The sequence below is a fragment of the Lactuca sativa genome, chromosome 5 (genome assembly GCF_002870075.4).
Source record: "Lactuca sativa cultivar Salinas chromosome 5, Lsat_Salinas_v11, whole genome shotgun sequence".
NCBI lineage: Eukaryota > Viridiplantae > Streptophyta > Magnoliopsida > Asterales > Asteraceae > Lactuca > Lactuca sativa.
This window is the reverse complement of record NC_056627.2, coordinates 327,560,075-327,581,804: the sequence shown is the minus strand read 5'-3', so window position 1 is coordinate 327,581,804 and position 21,730 is coordinate 327,560,075.

Genomic DNA, 21,730 nt, shown 5'->3' with positions numbered 1-21,730 from the left:
TTTTTAAATTTTTTTAGGGAGGGGGGGAATACAAGCCAAACACAACGTTTTCAACAAGTCAAATTTATGCAATTTATACAGATCATCAGTTTTCATAAGGCACTTAGATACTTCATCCCTTTTTGTATTATTTTTGTATTATGCGGAGCATAAGGGACGTTTTCTAAATTTAAATGCATAATTTTCCGAACATTTCATGAACTTAACATTACAATAAAACTATAAAGGGTATAGTTTGGGCATTTCACTACTAGTTTTACAGATGCAAACTACATACAAGGTTGAATACATAAATTATGACAAATTTAATTTATGACACACATTACAAGAGTACAACTATTAATAATTATTTAAGTATAATTATTTTTACTCTACAAAACATACATCAGATTTTACATATGAAAGAACAGTACGCTCATATATTATTACTCGTAAAGTCGTTAACCTAATTGGGAGACAAGTCCTTGGGCGCTTACAACATTAACTAAGTGGAGGACTACCCTTATGTGTGACAACCCGAAATTTCCATTTGTTTTATCTCCGTAATTAAGAACTTCAAAAACTAGCCAAATTTATCTCAAAATATTTTTGGCCGGATTTAAGCCCGTTGGAATATTTTAAATAATGTTCGTCAAGCGAAACCCAAAAATAAGGAAGTATAAACTTAGAGTTGCCGTGTTTAACGTAAGTCGCGGAACTCCAAAATTTGGAGTTTGCGGGAATAAACTCGAAGTTTTTGACCGTAAACCACCGAGAGTATAAATATGACACTTAGTCATTTTCTCTCATTTTTCCAACTTCCACCTCAAGAACACTCAAGGATTCTCTCTCTACTATAATACATTCATCCCGTCAAATCCGCCAAAATCGACCATTCAAGCTTCCTATACGTAAGTGTACTTATCCTAGCTAGTTGTTTGCTTAAAATACATGTCAAAACCTTGAAGAACACCAAGAACAAGGTGTTTACGGTCCAAGGTGTTCTTGGACCGTAAACCCCAAAATGGGTGCCAAAGTGTGCCTTGGCTTATTCTAATCCTTGACAACTAGCATAGATCCCTTCTTGATGAGTTTAACACTTGAAAATCATCCAATTCCTAAGCAAACATGTGTTTACGGTTTGGGGAGATCATCCCAAAAACCGTAAACACCCCCAAAGGGTGTTTAGATGCCACTAATGCCTTCTAATGCTTGTGTAATGGAATGGAACCCTACATGCATGAACTAGGAACCCCCAAGAACATGAAATGAAGGGACTTTCCAAGGTGTTTAAGTGCCCTTAACACCTTCCAAGGTGTTTAAGTGCCCTTAACACCTTCCAATGCTCATTTAAGTGACTAGAACCTTGCATGCATAGCCTAGAACCACCAAAGCACAAGAGAAATGGACTAACATGGGTTTACGGCCGTAATCCCATGTGTTTACGACCGTAAACTCCCAAGGTAGTGGTCCAAGGACCGTAAACTCCAAAAAGTGCCCATTTTTGAGCCCCAATCACTTCCATAGCCCTTGAATCAACCCTAGAACCTTTCCATGTGAAGCATGAAGCCTTAAAGCACACAAATACACCCCACCCATGAGTTTAAGGCTGTAAACTCAGGGGGGGATATGGTTCCAAAACCGAAAACACCCTAGGTATTACTAGTTGAGGAGTAAACTCCAAAGTGGGACTATACACTCCTCATATGCAACCCTTGGTACTCCTAACACTTGTAGCAAATTATTTTCTTGTAGTAGGACATCCTTACTTGCTTAATTAGTTATTAAATGACTAATTAGATATTTAAATGTATCACTATATGTTAAATAGGATCCGAGTGTGTGTTCAAGTCCTCACTTGACTCCTAGCATCCTATACCGTCCATTCATCCGAATCGCACACGTCAGGTGAGTTCATACCCCTGAATCAACCTTTTAAATGATTTTAACTGCTTTTATTGGGGGGAGGATTACAAGTTGAACTATGGAGTTATTATATCAATCATATGTGATTAATAACTATATAGCATATAGATTTTACACGTTAAACTGCTTCATCCAACAAAAAGGTTTTCAAAACTTGTTTTCAAATCTTCTTTTAAAGTATGAATTTCTCTTTTAGATTATCAAAGGTTTTCCAAAGGTTTATCAAAGGTTTTCCAAAGGTCTTCAAAGCCTGTTTCATAAAATGACATCAAGTCATAAATTCTTATTTATAAAGTTTTCCAAAGGTTTCTACCAAAGTTTCTTCTATGCTTTTATATCGTTAATTGCATGCCTGTATATGTATAGTTATATAAGTAATGTTTAAAGGACTTAGGAAGGCTAACTCGCCCTGTCTCCTTTTCCATGTTTGGATGTGGCTTTAGGGTATCAGTTATCCGTCCGAAGGTTGTTTAAATATTAGTTATATATCAAGTATACATGTATAGACATACAGGTTTCCATCGACCAGTTCATTTCCCTTGGGTAGCAAGGGCATCCTTCCATTCACCAATCATATACCTAAAACATTAGTAACTATTGTAGGAATATGTAACGCCCGCATTTCCAGGCTAGGCATTTTCGTTGATGTAATAGTCTAGGTTAACCTTTGTAACCCGTTTTGAAATAATAAGAGCGTATTATTTGTGTATTATGTGTTTCGTGCTTAATTGCTTGATTATGTGATTTGATTAACTAAGAATAAAATAAGCGTCAAAATTTAAGTGTAAAATAAACTCATTATCTTTTCATAAGGTAGTAGTGGCCGAAACGAGGTTTCCGAATATATATATATATATATATATATATATATATATATATATATATATATATATATATATATATATATATATATATATATATATATATATAGAACGCCCAAATCTGACTTCGTATGAGGAAGTTATGATTTTCTGAAGTTTCGACTTAGCCGTACGCAGCCCGAATACTTGATTTGATATCGAGCGGTTTATAGCCGAAACAATCTAAATGAGAATTGAAGATCTCGTTGTTAATAGCGAAACGATGAAAAGTTAGGCGAGAACGGATGTCGGACGAAGAAGTTATGAATTTATAACAAAGTTTTCCTGTCCGGGCCTAATAAAAATAAATAATAAAAATAAAAGTCAAAATTAGCCGACGGAGTCTAAACGAAAGTTGTAGAGCGTAGTCTCACCTACGCGTGGATATAAAGAACGTCGAAAACGGAGTTCGTATGAAGAAGATATGAATTTTCAAAGTTTATTAAATAATTAATATTTAAATTTATTTATTATATCCAATATTATCCGAAGAGGAGTCACCGAACTCATCCGAAGTACGCCCAGCATACTAGAGTATGCCCAGCATACAGCAAAGCATGACACGCCTCGCACTCGAGTTCTTCGGATGACGCATGCAGTGACGATTTCGGAGGAGTATGCCCAGCGTACTGTGAGGCCTCAACCTCCTATAAATAGGATGCGAGGGTTCCGGGCATATTTGCTCATTTCCTCTCTTTTTCGTGCCGAAGCTCTGCGTGTAAACCCCTGAAGCCATCCCGACACCCCGGATCTCATATCCAAGCTAGGAAGGAAGTTTTACGCTCCCGAGATCCCGAGAAGTGCGATTCCCGAGCCGAAGCTCTGCCCACGAGGAGTTCGATTTTTGTGAAGATCTTCCAGATCTACGGAGAAATACTACTTCTGCAAGTTGTAGTGTTGTCTGATCATGTTCTGATCAAGTGAGTGTGCAGTTATTTTCTTCCAACACATTATTATGAAGTATTTTATATAAAATACGTGCTATGTGTATATATTTTGTTGTTATATGTGTGAATGTATATTCACTCTCTTCTATCTCATAGATCTGATTTATTTTCTATGAAATACGTGTGATGTGTGTGTGCCTCATTTGTTATGTGGAATATGTATTGATTAAAGCATGCTATACAAGTTTTAAACTATGTATAAAAATGTATATTTTTATCTACTAATATGTTGGGTAGAACATGGGTAGGTAGTTGGTGTGTAATAAACAGATGAGAGGCCTCGATGTTGTTTTGATTTAGTCATCTAGCGGAGTTTAGATGATGACCACAGACTTTTCTACAGAGTCTTGTGGAACGCTAGCAAGTTCGCTGCCTGTAGGTGTTAATGAACTTGGGTGTTCATTCGATGTACTCCATCCCCCTCATGGTTGCCTTATTTGACTTATATTGCTGAGGAACCCTCGAAGCATGTGTTGTCGCCCCGATGAAATATTCTTAGACTAGGTCCCTTATATTAGTTGTTTTAGGGACGTAAAGTGAGAATAACGGGAATGGGTAATTGGGTTATTGTTGGTTGGTGGAATTAAATATAATTATTTATTGTGGGTTGAAAACCCTATATGCTCACCAGGCTCCCAAGCCTGGCCCACTCAGTTTTATTTGTATTACAGGAAGTGGCGCAAGGGCATAAGATGGATAATCATCAAGTTGTTTTGTTTATAAGTCTGTATATGTATATATTTGTTGAATGACTTGTAATGTTATTGTTTATGCTTTATGGTCTGTATCAGAACATGACATCCCGAGTTTTGGTTATATAATGAAAATACATTTCTTTATGAAAGGCTTTGGTAAATATTATTTTATCATACTTTGTTATTGGGAACAAATTCCGCAACTCTTTCAAATCAAAAGGATTTACTCTGAAATTATTTTAAAAACATAAATGAAAATTGGTCTTTTCTAGCCGAGATTTTGGGGATGTCACAGAATAGTTAGGATATTTCTATTTACTCTTTCCAGTACGGAGAATTCCAAAGGAGTTAGTTCATTAGTAAGTCTATATCATTATTCCAATACTTATAATAGAATTCGAAATACGAGATACATCCTCGGGACACGGATTCCACCGTTGTCAAGTTGGTAGCCAGAGTCTCCTAGAGGGAGAGTGGGCATTGTGTGTATAGATCTATACGGGACAGACACTCCCACACCCTGACTGCTAGCTACAGTCCCCGGCCGACCAAGCCAAGGGGTGACAAATGTCACATTCATTCCGACGCCAGCAGGTTGTCAAGTATTCGATTGTCAATCAGTATCGTTACGAGTATCTTTATGTCCACCTTATAATTCATGGCTTTAAGGTAACAAGAATTATCACGGTATTTCTGAAACCATCTTAACCTATTTTCCTAGTTATATACTAGGTCATGTTATAAACCTTTAAACAAACCCACTTAGGATTACCAGATATTTTAGACTTTCCTAGCTGTATCGTTCGTCCGATACTGTCTGGAGTCTGTATTTCCTTGTTTTAGACGTTGCTAGTTGTGTCGTTCATCTGATATTGTCTGGAGTCTGTATTTCCTTGTTTTAGACTTTGCTAGCTATATCGTTCATTTGATACTATTTGGAGTCTGTATTTCCTTGTTTTTGACTTTGGTAGCTGTATCATTCATTCAATACTGTATGGAGTCTGTATTTCCTTGTTTTAGACTTTGCAAGCTGTATCGTTCATTTGATACTGTCTGGAGTCTGTGCTTCCTTGTGTTAGACTGAGCCAGGCGTATCATTCATTCGATATTCTCGTGGAGTCTATGTTTTAACTTGCTTTAGTCAGCAGTATTACTGCTGAGGTATATGTTATTTTCCCCTAGTATTTTTACTTGTGATTTCCTCATAGTTCCTTCAAAGTCAAAAATGTATTTTGGTAATGACAGTATTTCGGGGAAAATTACGCCTTAAAACATAAATCTATCGGGTCTTGGTAGAAGACTACTTTTATTTAGAAAAATATAGGATTTTCTGGAAAGAATTCTAATACTCTGTAGATTCTAAACTACCATTTTTAATGAGGTTATTTTGAATATCAATGTGTATTTGTACTAACGTCATTAAATACTTATTAACTCACCAGCATTATAAAATTGCTGATACTTGCTTTCAAAATAACTTGTATTTTCAGGTCATCAATAGACAGGTACATCCTGGGAGCTTTTGTGAAGTACGCCTAGTACCAAGCTGCATCTATAATATTCTCTGTATTACTTCGATGTTGCTATGAAATGTAACCTATGTAAAAATTATCACTATTAATGCAATGGTTGTTGTACTTTGAGTACTATACTGCATATGTTGTGATACTTGACATGACGTCCTCCACCCCAGAACATTTCCGCCGTTCCAGTTTTGGGGTGTGACAGATGGGTATCAGAGCATTGTTTATAGTGAGCTCAGTATATCTAATCATAAAAGATATACAACCTATAAATACATCTGGGATAAAAAACTGTGACCAAGAATTATACTTTAAAATATAACCATATTTTACCAAAGTATAAGAACATCCAGAATCTAAATACCCGAACAAAGTATCACAAGAACAAGAATAAAAGTATTCGGATGTTGAGCATTACCGTCAAACCTGGGCAGTTATGTAATCGTAAGCTGGAATAAACGTAACCTGATCAACTACATTTATTCGAGATGTGATGAACGTGTGCTTGGGAGTGATGGTGGTGTTGCAATAGGTCTGAAACTTACCAAATAGGAATGCTAGAGCCAAACATAAAGTTTAAAATACTATTGGAGTATTTTATGATACTAAAAGATTTACACTAAACCCAGAATCATGTTCAAAAGTTAAGAACCAAACTTGTAATTAAAATACCATAGGGGTATTTTAGGAACCATAAATAATCCTGTGTGAAGAACTAAAAAGATCCTTAATGATATACCTACGATTACAAAGTGTGTACTCCCAAGGTTATATATAGTAAGGATCTCATAGGCTAAGAATGTGTGGTTTCACTCTACTTCCTTTTCCTTGTTTGTATGTGGATATAGAGTAGTATCACATATTCGAAGGCCTATCGGATCTAAGTTATATATGATTTGTATACACTATGGAATTGTAGCAGGACTCGATATGGATCACCCAGTAAAACGTTTTAATAATCTCTTAGGATTCTTTAGACACTTCCATTCTCGCACGAACCCTATAGAAAACTATAACCACTTCAGTGTGCGAAGGAAGAGTTAATTCAGACCCAGAAGAAGTTCATTGAGAAGATTTCCAATTCGGAAATAAAAGAACTAGGACGAGACTATTGAAACCACCAAGTACCTATACCTTTTAGGGATATCGGTGGAAATTCACCTGAACTTCAGAGATTTCCAGTCATCCATCATGAAGCGATGACACTCAGGGTTAGGATCAGAAGTAATGAAGTGATGACACTCAGAGTCAGAATCGGAAGTAAGACGGAGTAGAAATTTAATATGTCTACACGAGAAGAGAACCCTAGGTAACTATCCGAAGAAAACCAACGCCGGTCCCAATCAGGGATAAGAGGTAGACAGAGGGAGCCAATACATGGAACCCGAGAAGTGTCTTTTCCTCGTTATCGCCGCGCTAATATAGCCATAAAATAATACAATTTAGTGAGTTAGTGGTTACACTACTCACACTATGTGTTAGGTGAATCGCCTTTTCCCGTCACAAGTAATACGATTAGATCGGATCCCAAAACCTCGATTTAGAGTGTTTAGCCATAAGTCTTCATGAGCTTTTCTTCCGTGATCTTCGTTCCGAGCTGTCCTCAAATCTTTCCGAAACCAGAGAGAAAATCTCTCCAATATAAAGATAAATTAATAGGAACGACCCCCACCTTATGGCTTTCTGATACTCTTACTCCTACCTTGATACTAGGACTACATCATAGGGATGTAGGTCGACACTCAGATAACCAATATCCAAGGTGCGGGAAAAATTATTGCCTAGTATAGTAAGGATAGATACGTCCAGGGTTAACCATCGTCTCTCATCAGCTTGTGTTCCTTTTCGTGTAGGAAAAACCATGCCTCCGAAGAAATGTAACCAATCCGCTGGCAAGAAACCGACACTCCTATTCGATGAAGCTACGTTCCAAGCTGCAGTCTCGGCCGCCGTAGTAGCCGTCATGGCTCATCTGAATGCTAACAACACCAATGTTAGCAGGAGCCCTATCGAGATTCCCGATCCTAGCAATGGACTGCAGAAGCCAACACCTGCGTACCCATCCACCCAAGAACCTCAACCAAATCCACTGAAGAGAAAGTTCAAGAACGAAGAGGGAAGTACCTCGACTCAAGGACCTTCCGAAGGGCAACAAGCTGAGGCAGTGAATACCCCTGCCAACCCTTCCGTCTCGACTTCAGGAATACAATACCTAGGAAACCTCTCCCATTGCAGCCAGTGTAGCTACCATCATCATGGTATCTACCGAGAACTCTTTTGTGTTAGGTGCAACATGAAGGGGCATACCGCTCGCGTCTGTAGAACCCTGCTTGAGTTCATTACATCAACCGCCAATATGGAGACCAGTCCAGTGTGCCACCTATGTGGTGAAATTGGACACTTCAAAAGGGACTGCCCAACTGAAAGAAACGACAAGGGCATAGGAGGAGTCTAACTCTAATGCCTAAGAAGAAGCATCAAAGAACCCGATAGAATTTTTGGTACGTCTCTCTCTATCCAGAGTAGTTAACCAAAAACATTAAATGATTAATTCTAATTGTAATTACTCCCTCATTAAGGCGGAAGTCGCAGCACTATTCTAAAAATCCAAAATCCATCAAGTAAAGCTATAATGGCTCGGTATATACGTTAAGGCCATGTATAATCAAGATCGATAGACCTCGAGTGAGTGATGTTGCCTTACTTCTTGTTTCTCGTCTAGTTGTGGATTTAGGGTGGAGTCGCTCAGTCAACATTCCTTTTAACCTTAATTATACATGACTGGTGTATACTAGGCGATTATAGAGAGGCCTCGTGAGAATCCATTCATGAAAAGTACATTATTCCGAAACCTCAGGACCCTCTATATATATAATCACATATCATTATATACACAAGAACAACTATTGAATCGACAACACAAAGATAAATATTGACCACATATATCATATTTGATTAAATGCATATAATCATATGTGATTATATATAGCTAATCACATATAATTTATGTGGAAAATATTTATTTTCGCATTCTCGATTCAATTATTGTTCTTGTGAGCTTAATTACATTAGATTATATGTATCTAATTAGCTATGATTTATATGGACAATATTCATTTTCACATTCTTGTTCAATAGTTGTTCTTGTACATTTAGTCACATATGATTTCTGTACACAAGATTCATTTTCACTTTTTTTATTAAATAGTTTTTCTTTTTCCACATTAATCATATGTGATTAATACATAAAATCACATATGATTAAATACATAAGAAAAAATATTGAATCATGAATATTATCAATATAAATCATATGTGATTTGATACATATAATCACATGTGATTAAGTACATGAGTACAACTATTGAATTGAGAAAGAAATAATGAATCGTGTCCACATAAATCATATGTGATTAAATACATATAATCACATTTGACTAAATATATTAGAACAATTATTGAATCGACGCAAAAATAAATATTTTCCATACGAATCATATGTATTTAAATCAAAATAATCACATGTGATTAAATACACAAGAACAACTATAGAATCAACACGTGAAAACAAATATTGTCCATGTAAATCATATATGATTAAATATATATAATCACATTTGATTTAATACACGATGCCAATTATAAAATTAAAAACACGAAAATAAATACGGCCCACGTAAATAATATTTTAGTAAATACATATAATCACGTGTAATTATATGTATCTAATCACATATGATTTACGTGGATATATTCATTTTTGCATTCTTGATTCACTAGTTTTTTGACGTGTATTTAATCACATGTGATTATATGTATTTAATAATATATAAATCATATATGATTTGATACATATAATCACATGTGACTCGATACATATAATCATATGTGATTATATACACGAGAAAAACAAATGAATCAAAAACACAATAACAAATCTTTGTAGGTGCGGGTGGGGGTGGTGGCGGTGTGTGGTAATGGATGGTGGTGGGTGGGTGGGTGGTGGTGGCGGGTGGTGGTTGGTGGTGGGTGGTGGTGGAGGGTAGTGATGAATGGTAGGTGGTGGGTGGTGGGTAATAATGGTTGATAGGTAGTGGTTAGTGGTGGTGGGTAGTTATGGGTGGTGGTTGGTGGTGGGTAGTATGGGTGGTGGTTGTTGGTAGTGGGTAGTGATGAGTGGTGGTGGCGGGTGGCGGTTAGTGGTGGTTATGGTGGGTGGATGGTAGTAGTGATGGATAGTGGGTACTAGTTGGTGGTGGTGGGTAGTTATGGGTGGTAGGTATTGGTTGTTAGTGGTGGTGGCAGGCGGTGGTGATGGGTGGTGGAGGTGGGTGGTGGCGGCGGGTGGTGGTGGTGGCGGGTGGTGATTGTTGTTGTTGGTGGTGGTAGGTAGTGATGGGTGGTGGTGGTGGTGGGTGGTAGGTAGTGATTGTGTGTGGTGGTGGCCGACGGTGGTGATGGGTGGTAGAGGTGGGTGGTGGTGGCAGGTGGTGGTGGTTGGGTGGTGATAGTCGTGGGTGGTGATGGTGATGGTTGGTGGTGGTGGTGATGGTGGTGGGTAGTGATGGGTAGTAGGTGGTGGTGGTTAGTATGGGTGGTGGTTGATGGTGGTGGGTGGTGGTTATGGTGGGTGGGTGGTGGGTAGTGATGGGAGGTGGGTAGTGGTTGGTGTTGGTGGGTGGTTATGGGTGGTAGGTAGTGGTAGTTGGTGGTGGTGGTTAGAGATGAGTGGTGGTGGTGGGTGGTGGTTATGGTGGGTGGGTGCTGGGTAGTGGTTGGTGTTGGTGGGTAGTTATGGGTGGTAGGTGGTGGTTGGTGGTGGTAGTGGAAGGCGGTGGTGAGTGGTGGCGGCGGGTGGTGGGTGGTGGTAGTGGTGGCGGGTGGTGATGGAAGGCGGTGGTGATGGGTGGTGGAGGTGGAGGTGGGTGGAGGTGGCAGGTGGTGGTGGTTAGGGGGTGATTATGACGGGTGGTGATGGTGGTGGCGGGTGGTGGTGGTGGGTGGTGTTGGTTGGGTGGTGAGTGATGTTAGTTAGTGTGTTTTTTATTTGTTTGTAACTATTTTTTGATTTATATAAATATTATTTTATAATTTTACTTAAAAAATTGTGTGGTCCAAATTTGTTCTCAAATGTTCTCGATTGAACGCTCCCCTATATATATATATATATATATATATATATATATATATATATATATATATATATATATATATATATATATATATATATATATATATATATATATATATATATATATAGGGTTAAGTTCAAATCACAACACTATTTAATGTGAGAACGTGAGAACACTACTTTATGTTACTAATCTACTATGAATTTTATATATACAACGATATGGTATTATTCATTAACAAATATACGAACAATCACACATTAATATTCACATTAAAATTTTGTATATACAACTTTATAACATTAATCATCACCGAATATATGAACAATCACATATTTAACATTCACATTAAAATTTACTAAATTACTACATGTATATATAAATTTTATAGTAGAATAGCAATATAAAATTGAATATATTCATATTATAGTTATTAAAATACTATACATATTAAATTCATAGTAGAATAGTAACATAAAGTAGTGTTCTCACGTTCTCACATTAAATAGTGTTCTCATTTGAACTTAACCCTATATATATATATATATATATATATATATATATATATATATATATATATATATATATATATATATATATATATAAAGGTTCAAATAAGAACCATAAAAGGTTAAAAACCGTAAGAACCTCTAATTTTAGATGTTTATAAAGGGTTTAGGATTTAGGGTTTAGGGTGTGTATAAAGGGTTTAGGGTTACCCTAAAGCCTTTATAAACATCTAAAGTTAGAGGTTTTTACGGTTCTTAACCTTTTTTGGTACTCATTAGAACCACTCCTATCTATCTATCTATATATATATATATATATATATATATATATATATATATATATATATATATATATATATATATATATATATACATATATATATTAAAAATTTTTAGTCTATAGAAGCTATATTTATTGTTTCCAAGAATACGAACTCAAGTCTTAAACGTATATTTGAATATATATATATATATATATATATATATATATATATATATATATATATATATATATATATATATATATATATATATATATATATATATATATATATATATATATATATATATATATAGGGGATGGTTCAAATGAAGACAGTAAATAAAGTGAGGACATGAAGACACTACTTTTATTTTATTATTCTGCTAATACTTTTACATATATGTTCTATTGTTGTAATTCTAATGTGAATACTTGACGTATGATTATTCATATATTTATTTGTAGTAAGTTATAATGTTAATATTAAAATATGATTATTCATATATTCATTACTGAATAAAGACATAACACATTATATAGAAGATATAACATAAAATAATGTCTTCATGTCCTCACTTTATTTACTGTCTTCATTTGAACTTTTATATATATATATATATATATATATATATATATATATATATATATATATATATATATATATATATATATATATATATATATATAAGAATAATGTAATGTATTTTGTAACCATTTTTCAGATCTTTACGTTTCTATCAAAACGTTGTATGTAAAAATATACTAGGTTGGTAGTAAAGTCGTTTCACGTATTTAAGATTTTTCGTAAAAATAACGTATTTTAATTTTTGAATTTTAACATAAATTTGTTGTGTGTTACTTGTATTCCCCCCTAAAACATAGAAAAGATCTTAAAAATGTAGGAGTATGAACTCCCCATATGTGTGGTTGCGGTTTGATAACGAGATGACCGTGACGATCTTCAAGTGACGAGCACTTGAAAATGATTGAATCCTAAGAGTTTTTAACACATACTAATGTGTGAATAATATTAACTAACATGAAAAAGTTTGCATAAACGCTATATTATATACGAAATACTTACAATAATACTATGGAACAATGTTGATCAAAAGGCTTCCTAGGAAACCTTGATGAAGAACTTGGAAGGTTTGAAGAATTGAGAGAAATGAAAGGGTTTGTTCTTGAGAGTATTGTCAAGTGTGAATATGTTTTTAACGGTGAATGGTTCTAATTTGTGTATTATATAGGAAATAAAAGTAAATGAAGTAACAGTGAGTTGATGTTTACATTGGTATGTGTACTTATCATCAAGTGGCACCTTATCTAAATTATAATGGGGATTTCGGCCCTAAAGAGGGTGATTTCGGTCCTATCATGACTGAACTTATCAAGTACCCCACACACAAAGTAGTTTTCGGTCCAAACATGAACTAAGGAAGGGATTTCGGCCTTAATGGGCCTTAAATAAGGTGTTTTCGGTCTTAGTGGCTTGGTTCTTGGGGTGTTTTCGGTTTGGTGCTTCACATGGGAGGTGATTTCGGTCCTATGTAACCGAAATCACATAAATGGTGGGTCCTAGTCCGGACACTCAAGACATGACACATGTATATGCTTTTATGTTAAACATTTGATTTTTTTTAGACTTGTTTGACTCTTTATTGATTTGTTGACTTTCCAAGGTTTATTTCAACATGGATTTTAAAGTATATGCATATAATAACTTATATAAAGATGCCCTCATGGAATTCAAAGTTCTAATGTTACGTTGCGAATTCACTCGCACACGGTTATAGTTTAGACTTGATTGTTCTAGAATTTTTCTAGTTGTCACATGTCAAGATTCTTCGGGTATTCTATTGCATCAAGGCAAATATGCTAATGACATACTGAAACAATTCGGGTTCAAGGATGCCAATGTTGCTTCTACTACCATGGCTGAACGACCTCTATTTACATCAAATCCGGATGGGGAATCGGTTGATCAAACTTTGTATCGATCTATGATTGGTTTTTTTATGTATCTGACTGCTACCAGACCAGATATAGGGTATCCCAAAAATCGTGAATTTGATCTGTATGCTTTTACTGAAAACAACTATGAAGGTTCTGACATTGACATGAAATCTACTAGTGCTGGTTGTCAGTTCTTGGGAGACAGACTGATCTCATGGCAATGCAAGAAACAACAAATTGTGTCCACTTCAACAACTGAGGTTGAATATGTTGTTGCATCTGCATGTTGATCTTAGGTCATCTGGATGCAATATCAACTGCAAGATTATGGTTTGAATTTTCTTGATACTCCTATCTTATGTGATAATGATGCTGCTATTCAAATTGTTAAAAATCCAGTCCAACATTCGAAAACCAAGCATATAGATATCAAAGTTCATTTTATACGAGATTGTTTTGAGCGTAAATTCATTCACTTGGAACAAATCAACACTGATAATAATGTGGCCGATTTGTTTACAAAACCCTTTGGAAAAGCTCGTTTTGATGTGCTTGTGAGTTTTCTTAAAATGATTCCTTTTGAAGACTAAATGTTTTTTTTTTGTTTTTGTATATTTTGTATTTTATTTTTGTTTGGTTAAATTTATTCATATTTTTCCTCTATGTACATTACGGGGAGAACTAAAACCAAACAAAAATCATAAAATTCATAAAACTCAAAAATCCAAATATATATATATATATATATATATATATATATATATATATATATATATATATATATATATATATATTGTTTTTATTTCTGTTTCAGAAAAATTAAAAAATCCAAAATTGTTTATACTGTTTGAGAGTATGTTAATTTTATTTTTATTCTTAGTTATTTTTGATTGTGTGCTAAGTTTATTTTTATTTTTAGTTTTTATCTCAAAATTTCTTTTGTCTTAAAAAAGAGAATTCAAAAGAAGAAGAGACTCAAGGAGATTTGTGTCAGAATTTTCTGTGAAAGAAAAGATCTTGAAAGGAATTGTCGGAGTTACACTTCACATTACTCTCACAAGGAATTGAAAGCATGAAACGATAAAAATTTTCAGTTAGGCAATTTCTCTCTAAAGAGTTGTCGTATTCACGGTATTAAAGGCATGAAACTGTACAAACTGTCAGTTGGGCAGTATCTCTTTATGAACTGTCGTATGTAAGGAATTGAAAGTCTAAAACTGTACAGATTGTTAAATTGGTCTTGTCAGTATCTTTACCTAAGAACTGTCATGGCACCAGGGCGATTCATCTAACTAGGAAGTAGATATCGTTGAGCATCCCACCTAGGGTCTTGACATTCTCTTTGTTATGTAAGGATTTAACGGATACTGGCACTAGGGTGATGCACCTTGCAAGGAACGATTATCGTTGAATGTCCCGCCAAAGGGCCTTGACCTCGTGTCATGCTAAACTGTGGAAATATGTTTTCGAATATTTTTGTCACTGGATCGTTTTGTGAGCTATTCCTAATTAACTCTCATTAGCACTAGAATGGTACACACAGTTGCGATTCAGAAACCATTGAACATCTCGCCAAGTGCCAAGTTAAATTGTTAACATCAAAAACTGTATTAAGATCTTTGATTGAGGATATGCAAGGTCTAACAACAAAATAGCCACAAGTAGTTCTTCGATACTCAACAAATAGCAGTGAGTTCCTCCGTTTTCACACAGATACTGCGAGTAGTTTCCATCTGAGCAAAGGTTGGGTCCTTGAACAACTGTGGTGAGAAGGGTCTTTATGATTCCATGATACAAAAAGATTTTTGGTCATGGTTACTGTTGTTGGATTAGGTTTCTAAGCCTATAACTATATTTGGTATATACTTAACCCTGTTGTAGCATGGTCTTTTTGGGTTGCCTTCACAAGATCAACTTGACTGGATGATTAATGGAGAAAGAGGTTATTATGGTGTATTAATATATTATATGAATAATATATTAAAAGAAAAATCATATTGGTTCATTAATATTGGTCAATAATTAATTAAGAAATTAATTTTGTGGTCAAAAGATAATAATTTAACCTAAGGGACTAGAATTACAATTATAAGATAATTGGATTTTCGTCTGAGGATCCCTTAGAAAGGGGATGTACGAAATCAAGGAGGAAGCTCACTTTGGATTCATCCAAGGCCTTGTTCTGGAAGGTTCCTATGGACTACTTAAAGCCTAAGCAATCTACTTAGGGTTTTAACTGAAACCCTAGCAACTCACCTATATAAAGGACCCTAGGGCTTCACATATTGGCTACCACTTGAACCCTAAAGATAAAGAGCCGATTTTGAGCCTCCTTACTCTGTCTCCAAGATCATCCAACTTGCCTTGGTGTTTGTGATCGATTAGAGGTAACAGACTTGTGATACTAAAGCTCTCGAAGGTTGAAGATTTTTGCTACAGTCGAAAGGTAATCAACTAAACTTGTTTTAGTTATTGTTTTCGATTTTGTATGTTAGTATTAGGGTTTACAAGCTTTGGATGATTTGTGTGTACAATTAGAGAAAACTAGATTCAATGCTTTAGGGTTTGCATATGCACCATAGGATTGAGGTAATGCTTAAAACCCATCAGTGGTATCAGAGCCTAAGTTGTTTTCTATTGTATTTTATGCCTTGTTTGATCATTCATTGCTTGAAAAATCCAATTTTCTGCCCTCTGACATCTGAACCCGTCGAGTCACTAAATGAAATCGATGAGTCAGATGAACTCGACGAGTCCGGTCAGTAACTCGATGATTCGGAGAGTCAGAGAGCAGTTCTTTTGGGATTTTGGCCTATTTTGATTGGGATAATTACCAAAAACGTTTTTGATTAATAAAATCCGATTTTTATTAAATTGATATGATTATCCTTATCAAAATAGAAGATAAATGTCAATTAATTAGATAATTATTGCCTTATAAGATAATCTTAATTATTTGAATTATTTTATTGAATTATCTTGCCATGAAATTGAATTAGGTCAAATTTAGACAATCACTAATTAATTGTTTAATTAAATTATTTGTAATTTGATCTAGAAAGTTTTAAAAAGATTCAAAACTTGCCCTCAAGTTTTGAAATTTGAAATTTTGATTAAAAGTTTAATTTTGAAATATTTAAATTCTAAACCCTAGCATCTTACAAGTTTAAAATTCAACCCTTATACTATTATAATATTATAAGATTAATAATATATATGTATATATATGTATATATGTATATATATGTATATATATATATATATATATATATATATATATATATATATATAAACTAGTCTTACCGTTACTAGGCCTCATTCACGAAGCCGATCTATAATGGGGGGGGGGGGGGGGGGGGTATAAGGTTGTTGTCTATAAAATGATAGTTTAATGGGTGTCCACTCTCACCCACCCGCTTCCTTGATTGCTGGAGGGTTGTTAGTCGAACGGGTAGGATAGGACAACTAAATCCACATTAAAAGTATAAAGATTAATAAAGTAACTAAATTTTTTTATAAAATTCCCAATCTTAGTTACTTTAAGCAAAATGGGAAAATATGCTATTCCATGAAATCACACTTTGTACCCTGCCAAGTCGTTAGTGGAGCGTGCGTGGATAACCGGCGCACTAATATGGACTAGAAATGGTGGCAAATGGTAGCTTGATGTTTACCATAGATCAATGGAGCGTGTGTGGCTAACCAACACATTGATTAGGTGATTTATAACATCGAGAGTACCAAGTACATTTGCATGGTTATTCACATCTTGTTTGCGATCATCGGTATCTCAATCACAAACTTGAAGGGCATATCGAGATTTATACATGCCATTGAAAAGTTCAATAAATCTCAAAAGATCTAGGAGTTTCAATACATTTAAAACATAATTTGTTTTTCGTTTTTCATGGTGGAAATTAGTGAATCATCATTCACTTACCTTCAAATTATTTGCAGTTTGGATTACGACATCCCTCTTTTAAATTGTAAATAATGCTGTTGGATCCTAGCCCTATTTTTCAATTTGGGTGTTTAATTGGGGATTCTTATCTAATCAAACTTTGTTCCTTTTCTATTTTAGATGTCTACTTCGAATAACAACAACGCTTCAGGCTCGACCCCTTCCGGCTTATTCTCACTCATGAATTTGTGTGGGAGGGTGATATTCGATTGGTCTAACTTTAATGATTGGATCCGCAACATTCGAATGGTCACCTGTTACGAGGACCAGGAGTATTTTCTCGACAAGGAGCTGAAGGAAGTTAATGTCAACACTGCAACTCCCAAATAAATCGCAGCCTACGAGGCTGACGAGCAAGATGCTACAAAAGTTCATTGCATCATGCTCGCGACAATGACTGTTGAACTCCAAAAGTCATACTGTAACACCCTGAAATCCAGGTAAGCTTTATGATCATTCTATTTTGGAGAGTTGTCAAATTAGGTCCTTTAAGTTGAATGCGAAATTAGTGAGTACGCTGGGCGTACTGAGATGTACGCCGCGCAGACTCGCCCGGGTACGCTGGGCGTACCCAGGGGTTATGCTGGGCATAGTGAGCCCAAATGCAAACCCTAAATTTCGGGCTTGTACACTATAAAAGGAACATGTAGTCCTTTGCCCTAGCCACCATACCCCCTTGAGTGAGTGCTTAGAGACCTGAGATCCGTGCTTCAGCTTGTGAGTGTATTTTTGAGCTTAAAGTTACCTTTTGAAGGTAAAGAAGGAGAAGAAGGAGCCATTGTTGGAGCTAGAAGTTGAAGGACAAGTGTAGATCCGAGTTCTACAGTGGTTGCGGATCACTTCTGAGGTAAAAAGCTCAAAGCTTTCCTTGTTATTCATGAGTTTTGCTTTTTGGACCATTTTTAGGGTTTTTGGTTCAAAGTTGGAGACTTTATGTGCAAAGAGTCTCCATGAGTTTAGATATGACCTTTTCAAGTGTATATTGTGTTAAGGATTCATAAAAATCTAGTCTTGGATGTAGATCTTGTGTCATGCATGAGTTATAGCCTCATTATGGAAAGAGGAAAGGTGTTTTGAGGACAAAGGGACCTTTGCAGCCATGCAAAGGCTTAAAGGATTCAACTTTATGGATTAAGTCATGTTAGAAAGGTCAGATGTGAATTTTGGATGAAAGTCTTAACCATTTAAGACCTAAATGAGTTGGTTATGGAAGTTGGGCATTATGTTGGGCGTAATCCCAGTACGCGCGGCGTAAGGGGCAGCGTACCCCGATTCTGTGAAGGCTCCGGGTACGCCCAGCGTACATGTTTGGTACGCGCAGCGTAACCCGGAGGGTTGAGTTTTGTTGACTTTTAGGTTATGGTGAGCTTTAGTGTAATTGAGCCATGTAAGGGGTAAAATGGTCTTTTACCTCTCGTGAGAGTGATTAGAGGAAATGGTCTAGCCTTGGGAATTTTGTTGATGATAAGTGATTATTTCATGTGATTAGGCGGAGGCTAGGTCTTATTTCTCTGAGTTCGAGATTTCCGAGTTACCGAGTTACACGAGGTGAGTCTTCTCACTATACGTTACCTAGAGTGGTATTTCGTGTGGACCAGAGGGTCTTATGTGTTATGTATGAGATTATGTGCTATGTGTTATATGTATGTTGTATGATGTTATAGACCGGACCGAAGGGTCCAACGAGCTATGACCGGACTAGAGGGTCCAACAAGCTACAAGACTGGAGGGTTCTGCTGAGACACATCGACCAGAGGGTCGTATTATAGCCTCGAGTAGCGTATGTGTTGTATGCGGTATTTTGGGGAACTCACTAAGCATTTATGCTTACAGTTGTTCTGTTATGTGTTTCAGGTGCTAGTGAGGACCGTGGAAAGGCGCCGGCGTAACCCATACACACTAGAGAGAGGATTTGATTTGGTGATCTTGGTATATTTTATGATTTGATAATTATTGTTGGATACTTTTGAGAATATTTTTATAACAATTTGGTTGTTGAAAAATGAAAAAAAAAATTGTTTTGAAAATTACGTTGTTAAAAGTTGGTATCAGAGCCTTGGTTTGAGGGACTCGGATGCACCTTTGGGCGTATCTAAACTCAAACTGAGGATTTGAGAAATTTTCAACGATAAAAACTAAATTTTCTAAAAGAGCAATGGGTTTTGAGACAACCAAGACAGAACAGTGTGTACGGTCAGCTAGTGCCCGAACGGTGAATCCCCAAAGTACCCTTACATTATGTGTGATTAGATATGATATGTTATATTATGCATGCTAGAGTAGGCTAGGTATTCATATTAGGACTAGAGTGGCCTGATTTGTGATGCCTTAGCCTAGGAGATTTCTGCTGTTGAGTTGCCTTGAGAGCGAGTGGGTAGCAGTTAGGAGCTCATGAGAGGTCTTTCGGAGGGTAGCGAATGCATAGCGAGAGTAGAGTACTTGTGATCTGGGATCCAAGGAGGAGGACTTGGGGTGAATGCTGATGCGGTGTGGTCATTAGTATAGGGCCCGTACTACTGAAGACACCAGATCAGTGGGCAGTCCAAGTAAGAATCCTTTGGGCATCAAATGACGATTAGGGTTGTGTAATCGAGTGTGTTTATGCTCGACTGAGTCTCTGATATTTATATGTTTTATTTCAGAGGCATCATGGTTGGGACACGACACACACCTGAGAGCAGTGGTGTCAGCGACGAGGAGATCCGTCGATTGATTCATGAGCAGGTGGCTGCTGCCATCCGGGCTGAGATTCTAGAGATGTTTGGGAACATCAAGACGACATTGATTGAGACCTTTGATGAGCGTTATGCAGCAGTGATTGAGGCTGCAGGTGCTGTAGCTACTGCTGCTGTTGCTACTGCCAGACCTCAGGGTGGTGACTCGTTGTTGTTTCGGGAGTTCAGCAACACGAAGCCACCAGAGTTCGATGGGACGCATGAACCGATTGCTGCGATGAGATGGATCTCTGACATCGAGGGATGTTTCTATACGTGTTCTTGTCTAGAGCACTAGAGGGTACGGTTCGCTCTGGACCAGCTCCGCTTGGGACCGAAGGATTGGTGGAAGTTTGTGACGGCAAACTTCACTTTGGCAGAGATTTTTGAGGTGACCTGGGAGAGGTTGACTCCCATGTTCAGAGACGAATATGTTCCCCTGGTGGAGAGGGAATGGTTGATTCAGGAGTTCTTGACCCTCAAGCAGGGTACTGATTCTGTTGCAGTGATTACCAGGAAGTTTCATGAGTGGGCGATGTTTTGCCCTGAGCAGGTGTCTTCTGAACAGGCTCGCATGAGCCCGTATCTGAGTGTTTCGAGGAGAGATATTTAGGACTTCGTGGCGAGCTCGACTTACCGGACATTTTCTGAGCTCCAGGCAAATGCCCAGAAGAGGGAGATTGAGTTGGAGACTCAGGCCAGGGAGGAGGCCGAGTCACAAAGGGTGGATCTGATGGGTTTTGAGCATTCTAACACTTCCTAAGTGTACATGCAACCCTAATAAACCTTGGATCTATGTTTGTCTAACATACGTGCAAATAATTATTTTTCCAAGGCTTATATCCTAACTAGCATGGCATGGGGAACTTGAATCAAATAAGCTAGTAGAAACACTTACCTTGTAGTTGTAGTTGATTCCTTGGAGTTTTAGAGCCTAGCACCAATAATGTGGATGCCTCAAATGTAAGTCACAAATCACCACAAACTTGGAACTTTGAGAGAATAGTCACACTTCTCTTGAAATCGGCCTTCACCTCAACATGTGTCAACTAGTGTGATTTCAAGAGCCAAAGCATCCTTTATATAGTGTGGTGGATTAGGGTTACATCCATGTAAACCCTAATACCCATGTCTCTTCATTTCCATGAGATCCATGGGTTAAAGCTCCATGGAGTATCCATGGACTTCTCCATCCAAGCCTAGCCCATTCCAAATAAGCACAAGCCCACACTATATAAATATAGAAGCCCATATTTAATTAGTAAT